Source organism: Panthera tigris, chromosome C2, assembly GCF_018350195.1.
Source record: "Panthera tigris isolate Pti1 chromosome C2, P.tigris_Pti1_mat1.1, whole genome shotgun sequence".
NCBI lineage: Eukaryota > Metazoa > Chordata > Mammalia > Carnivora > Felidae > Panthera > Panthera tigris.
In genome coordinates this window covers 94,288,083-94,300,392 of record NC_056668.1, presented here as the reverse complement: position 1 = coordinate 94,300,392, position 12,310 = coordinate 94,288,083, and the positions used below count along the sequence as shown (strand labels likewise).

The window sequence follows — 12,310 nt, the reverse complement described above, 5'->3', positions numbered from 1 at the left end:
TGTCTTTTAAATGGTTGGTAGTTTACTTATTTTTGTCATTGAGAGATATTCCATTGTGTGAAAATACCACAGTTGGCTTATCCATTCACCTGTTGAAAGGTACCTTGGCTACCTTTTTAAAAAATTATTATTTTCTGGAAAGATGGTGGCGTAGGAGGACGCTGGGCTCACCGCGCGTCCTGCTGATCACTTAGATTCCACCTATACCAGCCTAAATAACCCAGAAAACCGCCAGAGGATTAGCAGAAAGGAGTCTCCGAAGCCAAGCGCAGACGAGAGGCCCACGGAAGAGGGTAGGAAGGGCGGCGAGGCGGTGCGCGCTCCACGGACTGGCGGGAGGGAGCCAGGGCAGAGGGGCAGCTCGCCAGCCAAGCAGAGCCCCCGAGTCTGGCAGGCAAAAGCAGAGGGGCCTGACGGACTGTGTTCCGACAGCAAGCGCGACTTAGCGTCTGGGAGGTCATAAGTTAACAGCTCTGCTCAGAAAGCGGGAAGGCTGGAGGACAAAGGGAGGGAGAGCTGCTGAGCCCCCGGACGACAGAGCTCAGTTTGGTGGAGAACAAAGGCGCTCGCCAGCGCCATCTCCCCCGCCCATCCCCCAGCCAAAATCCCAAAGGGAACCAGTTCCTGCCAGGGAACTTGCTCGCTCCGCGCAAACATCCAACTCTGTGCTCCTACGGAGCCAAACCTCCGGCAGCGGATCTGACTCCCTCGCTGCCACAGGGCCCCTCCTGAAATGGATCACCTAAGAAGAAGCGAGCTAAGCCTGCCCCTCCTGCCCCCGTGCACCTTGCCTACCCACCCCAGCTAATACGCCAGATCCCCAGCACCACAAGCCTGGCAGTGTGCAAGTAGCCCAGACGGGCCACGCCACCCCACAGTGAATCGCGCCCCTAGGAGAGGGGAAGAGAAGGCACACACCAGTCTGACTGCGGCCCCAGCGGTGGGCTGGGGGCAGACATCAGGTCTGACTGCGGCCCCGCCCACCAACTCCAGTTATACACCACAGCACAGGGGAAGTGCCCTGCAGGTCCCCACCACTCCAGGGACTATCCAAAATGACCAAACGGAAGAATTCCCCTCAGAAGAATCTCCAGGAAATAACAACAGCTAATGAACTGATCAAAAGGGATTTAAATAATATAACAGAAAGTGAATTTAGAATAATAGTCATAAAATTAATCGCTGGGCTTGAAAACAGTATAGAGGACAGCAGAGAATCTCTTGCTACAGAGATCAAGGGACTAAGGAACAGTCACGAGGAGCTGAAAAGCGCTTTAAACGAAATGCAAAACAAAATGGAAACGACGACGGCTCGGATTGAAGAGGCAGAGGAGAGAATAGGTGAACTAGAAGATAAAGTTATGGAAAAAGAGGAAGCTGAGAGAAAGAGAGATAAAAAAAATCCAGGAGTATGAGGGGAAAATTAGAGAACTAAGTGATGCACAAAAGAGAAATAATCTACGCATAATTGATATTCCAGAGGAGGAAGAGAGAAGGAAAGGTGCTGAAGGGGTACTTGAAGAAATTATAGCTGAGAACTTCCCTGACCTGGGGAAGGAAAAAGGCATTGAAATCCAAGAGGCACAGAGAACTCCCTTCAGACGTAACTTGAATCGATCTTCTGCACAACATATCATAGTGAAACTGGCAAAATACAAGGATAAAGAGAAAATTCTGAAAGCAGCAAGGGATAAACATGCCCTCACATATAAAGGGAGACCTGTAAGACTCGTGACTGATCTCTCTTTTGAAACTTGGCAGGCCAGAAAGGATTGGCACGATATCTTCAGTGTGCTAAACAGGAAAAATATGCAGCCGAGAATCCTTTATCCAGCAGGTCTGTCATTTAGAATAGAAGGAGAGATAAAGGTCTTCCCAAACAAACAAAAACTGAAGGAATTTGTCACCACTAAACCAGCCCTACAAGAGATCCTAAGGGGGACCCTGTGAGACAAAGTACCAGAGACATCACTACAAGCATAAAACATACAGACATCACAATGACTCTAAACCCGTATCTTTCTATAATAACACTGAATGTAAATGGATTAAATGCGCCAACCAAAAGACATAGGGTATCAGAATGGATAGAAAAACAAGACCCATCTATTTGCTGTCTACAAGAGACTCATTTTAGATCTGAGGACACCTTTAGATTGAGAGTGAGGGGATGGAGAACTATTTATCATGCTACTGGAAGCCAAAAGAAAGCTGGAGTAGCCATACTTATATCAGACAACCCAGACTTTAAATTAAAGGCTGTAACAAGAGATGAAGAAGGGCATTATATAATAATTACAGGGTCTATCCATCAGGAAGAGCTAACAATTATAAATGTCTATGCGCCGAATACCGGAGCCCCCAAATATATAAAACAATTACTCATAAACATAAGCAACCTTATTGATAAGAATGTGGTCATTGCAGGGGACTTTAACACCCCACTTACAGAAATGGATAGATCATCTAGGCACACAGTCAATAAAGAAACAAGGGCCCTGAATGATACATTGGATCAGATGGACTTGACAGATATATTTAGAACTCTGCATCCCAAAGCAACAGAATATACTTTCTTCTCGAGTGCACATGGAACATTCTCCAAGATAGATCATATACTGGGTCACAAAACAGCCCTTCATAAGTTTACAAGAATTGAAATTATACCATGCATACTTTCAGACCACAATGCTATGAAGCTTGAAATCAACCACAGGAAAAAGTCTGGAAAACCTCCAAAAGCATGGAGGTTAAAGAACACCCTACTAACGAATGAGTGGGTCAACCAGGCAATTAGAGAAGAAATTAAAAAATATATGGAAACAAACAAAAATGAAAATACAACAATCCAAACGCTTTGGGATGCAGCGAAGGCAGTCCTGAGAGGAAAATACATTGCAATCCAGGCCTATCTCAAGAAACAAGAAAAATCCCAAATACAAAATCTAACAGCACACCTAAAGGAAATAGAAGCAGAACAGCAAAGGCAGCCTAAACCCAGCAGAAGAAGAGAAATAATAAAGATCAGAGCAGAAATAAACAATATAGAATCTAAAAAAACGGTAGAGCAGATCAACGAAACCAAGAGTTGGTTCTTTGAAAAAATAAACAAAATTGACAAACCTCTAGCCAGGCTTCTCAAAAAGAAAAGGGAGATGACCCAAATAGATAAAATCATGAACGAAAATGGAATTATTACAACCAATCCCTCAGAGATACAAACAATTATCAGGGAATACTATGAAAAATTATATGCCAACAAATTGGACAACCTGGAAGAAATGGACAAATTCCTAAACACCCACACTCTTCCAAAACTCAATCAGGAGGAAATAGAAAGCTTGAACAGACCCATAACCAGCGAAGAAATTGAATCGGTTATCAAAAATCTCCCAACAAATAAGAGTCCAGGACCAGATGGCTTCCCAGGGGAGTTCTACCAGACGTTTAAAGTGGAGATAATACCTATCCTTCTCAAGCTATTCCAAGAAATAGAAAGGGAAGGAAAACTTCCAGACTCATTCTATGAAGCCAGTATTACTTTGATTCCTAAACCAGACAGAGACCCAGTAAAAAAAGAGAACTACAGGCCAATATCCCTGATGAATATGGATGCAAAAATTCTCAATAAGATACTAGCAAATCGAATTCAACGGCATATAAAAAGAATTATTCACCATGATCAAGTGGGATTCATTCCTGGGATGCTGGGCTGGTTCAACATTCGCAAATCAATCAACGTGATACATCACATTAACAAAAAAAAAGAGAAGAACCATATGATCCTGTCAATCGATGCAGAAAAGGCCTTTGACAAAATCCAGCACCCTTTCTTAATAAAAACCCTTGAGAAAGTCAGGATAGAAGGAACATACTTAAAGATCATAAAAGCCATTTATGAAAAGCCCACAGCTAACATCATCCTCAACGGGGAAAAACTGAGAGCTTTTTCCCTGAGATCAGGAACACGACAGGGATGCCCACTCTCACCGCTGTTGTTTAACATAGTGCTGGAAGTTCTAGCTTCAGCAATCAGACAACAAAAGGAAATCAAAGGCATCAAAATTGGCAAAGATGAAGTCAAGCTTTCGCTTTTTGCAGATGACATGATATTATACATGGAAAATCCGATAGACTCCACCAAAAGTCTGCTAGAACTGATACATGAATTCAGCAAAGTTGCAGGATACAAAATCAATGTACAGAAATCAGTTGCATTCTTATACACTAACAATGAAGCAACAGAAAGACAAATAAAGAAACTGATCCCATTCACAATTGCACCAAGAAGCATAAAATACCTAGGAATAAATCTAACCAAAGATGTAAAAGATCTGTATGCTGAAAACTGTAGAAAGCTTATGAAGGTAATTGAAGAAGATTTAAAGAAATGGAAAGACATTCCCTGCTCATGGATTGGAAGAATACATATTGTCAAAATGTCAACACTACCCAAAGCTATCTACACATTCAATGCAATCCCAATCAAAATTGCACAGCATTCTTCTCGAAACTAGAACAAGCAATCCTAAAATTCATATGGAACCACAAAAGGCCCCGAATAGCCAAAGTAATTTTGAAGAAGAAGACCAAAGCAGGAGGCATCACAATCCCAGACTTTAGCCTCTACTACAAAGCTGTCATCATCAAGACAGCATGGTATTGGCATAAAAACAGACACATAGACCAATGGAATAGAATAGAAACCCCAGAACTAGACCCACAAACGTATGGCCAACTCATCTTTGACAAAGCAGGAAAGAACATCCAATGGAAAAAAGACAGTCTCTTTAACAAATGGTGCTGGGAGAACTGGACAGCAACATGCAGAAGGTTGAAACTAGACCACTTTCTGACACCATTCACAAAAGTAAACTCAAAATGGATAAAGGACCTGAATGTGAGACAGGAAACCATCAAAACCTTAGAGGAGAAAGCAGGAAAAGACCTCTCTGACCTCAGCCGTAGCAATCTCTTACTCGACACATCCCCAAAGGCAAGGGAGTTAAAAGCAAAAGTGAATTACTGGGACCTTATGAAGATAAAAAGCTTCTGCACAGCAAAGGAAACAACCAACAAAACTAAAAGGCAACCAACGGAATGGGAAAAGATATTTGCAAATGACATATCGGACAAAGGGCTAGTATCCAAAATCTATAAAGAGCTCACCAAACTCCACACCCGAAAAACAAATAACCCAGAGAAGAAATGGGCAGAAAACATGAATAGACACTTCTCTAAAGAAGACATCCGGATGGCCAACAGGCACATGAAAAGATGTTCAACGTCGCTCCTTATCAGGGAAATACAAATCAAAACCACACTCAGATATCACCTCACGCCAGTCAGAGTGGCCAAAATGAAGAAATCAGGAGCCTCTAGATGCTGGAGAGGATGTGGAGAAACGGGAACCCTCTTGCACTGTTGGTGGGAATGCAAATTGGTGCAGCCGCTCTGGAAAGCAGTGTGGAGGTTCCTCAGAAAATTAAAAATAGACCTACCCTATGGCCCAGCAATAGCACTGCTAGGAATTTACCCAAGGCATACAGGAGTACTGATGCATAGGGGCACTTGTACCCCAATGTTTATAGCAGCACTCTCAACAATAGCCAAATTATGGAAAGAGCCTAAATGTCCATCAACTGATGAATGGATAAGGAAATTGTGGTTTATATACACAATGGAATACTACGTGGCAATGAGAAAAAATGAAATATGGCCTTTTGTAGCAACGTGGATGGAACTGGAGAGTGTGATGCTAAGTGAAATAAGCCATACAGAGAAAGACAGATACCATATGGTTTCACTCTTATGTGGATCCCGAGAAACGTAACAGAAACCCATGGGGGAGGGGAAGGAAAAAAAAAAAAAAAGAGGTTAGAGTGGGAGAGAGCCAAAGCATAAGAGACTGTTAAAAACTGAGAACAAACTGAGGGTTGATGGGGGGTGGGAGGGAGGGTAGGGTGGGTAATGGGTATTGAGGAGGGCATCTTTTGGGATGAGCACTGGGTGTTGTATGGAAACCAACTTGACAGTAAATTTCATATATTAAAAAAATAGTAATAAATAAATAAATAAACATTAAATACATAATTTTGGAATAACTAGATATCTATATAGAAAAATTAACTTTCATGCTTATTTCATATTATAAACCAAAATTTATTTTAGATAGATTGTAGACTTGTGCATAAAAAGTAAAACTATAAAGATTTTTTTGAAATTCAAATAACTTTTATATAAGTTGACAAAAATTCTTAAAACTAAAACTGTAAAGATTTTAGAAGAGTATCTGTGATTTGTGAATAGACAAAGGTGTTTTGGGCAGAACACAGAAAAGCGATAACCATAAGAGAAAAAAAATGTGTAAATTGGACTTCATCATAATTAAAAATTGCTCATCAAAAAAACACTAAGAAAATAAATAATATAGCCATAGAATGAGACAAAATATTCACGAAACAATATATTTGATAATGGACTTGAATCCAGAATACAGAAATAAGTCCTTTCACTACATCATAAAAAAACACAGACAATCCAATGAAAATAGGTAGAAGATTTGAGCAGACATTTCATGAAGGAAGATACGCAAATGTCAGGTAAGCATATGAGAAACCAAAATCTGGGTGCTAGTTCTGTTATTGCTGCTGCAATATCTTTGTTTAAATGATTAGTGGACAGAACTAAGGAGTTATTTCTTTGTTTCTTTTTGTAAGATTTTATTTTATTAAAAAAAATTTTTTTTACGTTTATTTATTTTTGAGACAGAGAGAGACAGAGCATGAACAGGGGAGGGTCAGAGAGAGAGGGAGACACAGAATCTGAAACAGGCTCCAGGCTCTGAGCTGTCAGCACAGAGCCCGATGCGGGGCTCGAACTCACGGACTGCGAGATCATGACCTGAGCCTAAGTCGGACGCCCAACCTACTGAGCCACCCAGGCGCCCCTGTAAGATTTTATTTTTAAGGGTCTCCTGGGTGGCTAAGTCAGTTAAGCGTCCGACTTCAGCTCAGGTCATGATGTCATGGTTCGTGAGTTTGAGCCCTGCATCCGGTTCTGTGCTGACAGCTCAGAGCCTGGAGCCTGCTTTGAATTCTGTGTATCTCTCTCTCTCTCTCTCTCTCTCTCTCTCTCTCTCTCTCTCTGCCCTCCTCCACTTGTGCGCGCGCTCTCTCTCTCTCAAAAATCAATAAACATTAAAAATTTTTTTAAAAAGTTTTTATTTTTAAGTAATCCCTATAGCCAACATGGACCTCGAACTTACAACCAGGAGATAAAGAGTCACATGCTCCACTAACTGAGCCAGCCACTCACCCCAGAAGTAACTTTTTTTCTCCTCGAACTTAGAACCCTGAGATAAAGAGTTGCATGCTCTACCAACTGAGCCAGCCAGGCACCCCAGAAGTAACTTTTTTTTTTCTTAAAGCATGAATTAATATTGATAATTCTAATTCAAGCGTAACATTATAGCATTTTTCCTTAGCTAGTTATATTTGATTTCTGTATTTCTTTGCTCTTCCGGTGAAATCTTGGTTCCTAATTTTATGAATACATCTGTTCATTTGCTTAATTTTATAATTACATAAAAAGTTTCAGAATTACAATACCATGATTACTAATAATATACAAACTAAGTAAAATTTAAAATTTCTTATTTTTAAACGTTTATTTATTTTTGAGAGAGAGAATGAGAGAGACAGCATGCACACACACTGGGGAGGGGCAGAGAGAGAGGGAGACAGAGGATACTAAGTGGGCTCTGCGCTGATGACAGAGAGCCCATTCGTAGGCTTGAACTCAGGAACCACGAAGTAATGATCTGACCTTGGCTGCTTAACTGACTGAGCTACTCAGGTACTCCAAGTTCGAAATTTCTTTTTCAGTTCCTTTTGTCTTTGAGATATAGCTCACCAAGGGTGTACAGAATACTTGGTGAAAATCTGCTTGCATCAGTTTGATTTATAGCTAGGTTAATTTATTTGTTTTTCTTTAATAATTAATGTCAAAAGAATGATAGAAATAGAAAATCATTTTGCAATTTCTAGTATAATTAACTGATTTGAGTAAGGCGTGCCAATGTATGTCAAAACCTTTGTGTAAAAATTTGTTGGAGTGAAGACATTCATTTGGTCTCAAGGTAACTCTCCACTTACGGCATTAATTATGTGGGGTAAAATTTGCAGTCACCACTTTAACCAAGTTGATCAAACTTGGCAACACCAATAGAAGGACAAGCTGACCAGTAAGTTTTCCTGAAGAGATGCGATAAAAACTACACAAAGTCACCTATGAAGTATTCAAAATGTTTACTATGAACTTAATCATGGGGGTAATAATCAGACAAATCCAGAATGTGGGATGTCGTTCTAGATTAGAAGAGACCTCAGAAACAACAACCAGTTGAAAAGCATAAGTCTTGATTAGATCTTGGATTAAAAACAGAAATGTTTTACGACAATTGGGAAAATTTGAACATACATAGCATATTGTATGATGATGTAAAATTATTATTAACTTTTCAGGTAAGGTGATGATACTACAATCATGTACAGGAAATCCTTTTCTTAGATTCATGCAGGAAATTTTGGAGCTTAAGTGTTTTTGTGTCTACAATTTACTTTCAAATGGTTCAGTTATGAACACATATAGAAACGGATAAAGCCAATGTAGCAAAACACTAACTATTGGTAAATATAGATGATAGTATAGAGGTGTTTACTTTAGTATTCTTTCAAGTTTTATGTATGTGTGAAATTTTTTCAAAAAGCAATTGAAAGTAGAAAAGAAGGAACCAGGACTGTTGGGGAGGGGCAATCTGAGTTATTGTCACCAGGTGGTGCTGGTGCTTTTCAAATAAAATCTAAATAAAGAGCTGAACAGTCTATGTTGACAATTAATTGGATATTTATTTAGGAAAAAAGTTGGGTGTGTGTGGAGGGGAACTATAAATCCAGTTTTTTAATTTTTCCAGTTTTCACTCTTGCATGATTTTCACTGCTTGCATGATTTTATTCTACGTAACTTGAAGAATTTCTCTATACATTTTCTTTCCTCACAGTCTGCCTCTTTACCTGCCCCTTTCCTTTTTCAGGCCCTTATTTACTTCTTCTACGACTACTACAATACTTCCCTCTACCAGATGCCTCTGTGACCCACATTGCTGACACACTAACCTTCCTGCAGCATATCTCTCCCCTTCATTAGCTCCCCATTTCCCTACAAATAGTTTCTACTTCTCAGCAATGTGTTAAAATTTGATTATCAGTCTGCTTCCCCAGTACATCTCTCATTATTGCCTTGCATTAACTGTACTCATGGGATACCTCAATTGCTGCCGCCCACACCCCCCCGCCTTTGTTACGAATGTCACACACTTTCTTGCCCTTGGTCCTTTTGCTTGGTATATCTCCATACCCAAGATGCCTTTCTGCCCCCTGCCAGTCAAAGTCTGACCTTATCCTCATCAAAGTCCAGATTAAATATAATTTCCTTTATATAAACCTCCCAAACATCCTATTCAGAAATATTTTTCTTCCCACAGCATTTTGTAACTTTCTTATTGAACTTATCGTATTTTGTATTATATAATAATTATGTGTGAACACTAAATTGTAAATACTTTCAAGGTTGGTGGTTCATCGTTATAGTCTCCACATTGTTTTTAGTACTATGTGGCATTCACTGAACTTCAGTGGAATTGAATTTCAGGATTACTCGAAGTTAGTTTACAGTAGGGGTGACAGTACTGACTAATCACCACCAATTGCCGGCCTTACTCTGGCTTTCATTTCACAGATACGCAATGAGGAGCCACTATAGTGAGAAACCAATCAGGATGAAGAATGTCCATGGCGTGTCAACACTCACTAACCAAAAAATTCATTAATTCAAAGTAAAATTCCCTTCAATTTAACAATATATGTCAAAACTCAAACTTTTGCATGTCATTTGATTCATTTATCCATCTTTTAGGTATGTGATAAGAATGCTCAAAGATTTGCTTTAAGAATATTTGGAAGGGCATGTTTATAAAAGATAAAAATTGGAAGCAGCCTAATTACTCCAACAACACCGTTGGTTAAACAAATTCTAATACGCTTGTACAATGGATTACTATGGACCCATTAAAGATGATGTTAGATAATAATGCTTGGTGACATGGAAAGAGGTTACAATGTATTAAGTGGGAAAAAATTACAGAATAGTGTTGACATCACAATGCCTTTTAATGGAAGAAAAAATATGCATTGAAAAAAGACAAAATGATGGCAGAGATATTTCTAGGTTTGGAGACTGAATGTTTTCAAATTTCTTTGTTGCTATCTTTTTAAAAGTTTTACCAATTGAGCAGCAGTGTTAAAAAAGCAATAAGGAAAGTTCGTTTTCAAGAATTACAAAACAATTATATACTAAAATTTATTCTATTGTATCCATAAAATTCAGTAATACATGAAGGAATTTCAAGCTCTAACACTATTCCTTGGGTTTCGCATAGAACCAAGGGACACTGAAGGTCAAATGATGACACAAGGGAAGACAATATTAGAAGTTAGAACAGGTAAGAAACCCAGGCAGAAAAAAAGTGAGGGCTAAGGAGTATGATTACCATGCTCTGGAACAGACAGTCAGGAGTGCAAGTAGGAGAACATAGAAATTAAGCAGGTACCAAGATTGTAATGTAGCAGAAAGATAACTGCACTTAGAAATCTGGGTCCGGTATTCAGTATTGTTTAGTATTATTGTCTACGAGGTAGGTGATTTTGAGTAAAAAATTTATATTTTTAAGGATCATAAAATGCTTTGATGGTATTTTTATTTCCATTTTACAAGTGAGTAAAATGGCCCTCAGAAAATATAATTGAAGTCCCATATACATGTAAGCTGAGGTTTCTCAACATTAGCACTTCTGGCATTTGGGGCCAGATATACTTTTGTTATGGGGAGCTGTCCCGTATGAACAGGTAAGTTAGTAGGGGACAATAAGTGATGATGCCAATTTCAAAAAAAGAAAGAAAATTGCTCAGTGAGAAGGAAAGCAAGCAAGAGTGATTCTGTAGGTCATCAAGAAACTAGAAATAATATGCCATTTTACACAAAAGCTCCCTAATCACTCAGTACGTATCTTGCCAAGGAGTACTCTCCCCTGTGGGTGATTCGAGAGAACTTCAGTGCCTGTAGTTGGCAGGCATATGCCCCAAATCTATTCAAGTCGCCAAACCACCAGCAAACAGAACATGATTGCTGATTTTATGTCCAATCTTCGTCAGAAAGGGGCCTCATATCTTTCCTGTCTATACAGAGATGGGTCCCAGGGTGGGTGGACCTGGTTCCCAGCTTATTGTTTATATGACTCCAAGATGTAGAGATATGGAGCTGCTTATCTGCTGACTACCTCATGCTGTCCTTTGGAGTGTCAGACCCACCACTTTCTGTTCCTTCTCCCAGTCTTGGTCATCAAACCTCAACCCTTTCCACAAATAGTTGGGAAAAGGGCCAGTTTTCAATGACTTGCAGGCACACCCTCTTTCAAACATGCTCCCCTCCTTTTAAACAAAACAAAACAAAACAAAAAAAAACCTTCCTAACCATTACTTGTATCAGTTGACAGTTGAAATCTTTTACAAGGGCCAGCAGCCAGCATTGCTCACCACCTTTTTCCTTCTCTCTTACCCTACTCCCCTGTCTCTCTCCACCCTTTCTTTCTTGTTACAGCCAAGGAATAAATTAAGAAGGTGGCGGGCACCTGGGTGGCTCAGTTGGTTAAGCGTCTGACTTCGACTCAGGTCATGATTTCATAGTTCCTGGGTTTGAGCCCCATGCCAGGCTCTGTGCTGACAGCTCAGAGCCTGGAGCCTGCTTTGGATTCTGTGTCTCCCTCTCTCTGTGCCCCTTCCCTGCTCACGTTCTGTCCGTTTCTTTCTCAAAAATAAATAAACATTAAAAAAAAAAAGTAGTTGGAATCTTGGCATAACATTTTTCAGAAGTTGCCAAATCTGGTATCATTGGAGGGGATAAATAAGAACTAAGGAACACTTCTAGAAAATATATTTTGCCTGGTTTTTGTTCATATTTTCCCATAAAACATGTAGTTCTAGGCAAAGAACAATCACTGCCTTACACCTGTTTATTTATTTTTTATTTCTACAACTAGCACTCATTTTTCTCTTTAGTGGTACTTGTTATTATGAAGGATTTGTTATTGCTTGCTTGTTTGTTTGTTGGGTTTAAATCACTTCATAGGAGTTAGTATAATTATTACAATGCATGGGGAAAGACAAAACCATGAGGAGATTCACACCAGCACAGT

At 39.6% G+C, this 12,310-nt stretch overlaps 1 long non-coding RNA gene across 1 annotated transcript in view; it reads left to right on the top strand.

Annotated features, from left to right (window-relative positions):
* The window catches only part of LOC122230586, a 39,298-nt gene extending 29,375 nt beyond the window's left edge, over positions 1-9,923 (top strand). Inside the window, exon 3 of the long non-coding RNA XR_006207576.1 lies at positions 9,799-9,923. This is a non-coding gene — a long non-coding RNA (uncharacterized LOC122230586). The remainder of the gene's footprint in view (positions 1-9,798) is intronic.
* Positions 9,924-12,310: the final 2,387 nt, after the last annotated feature.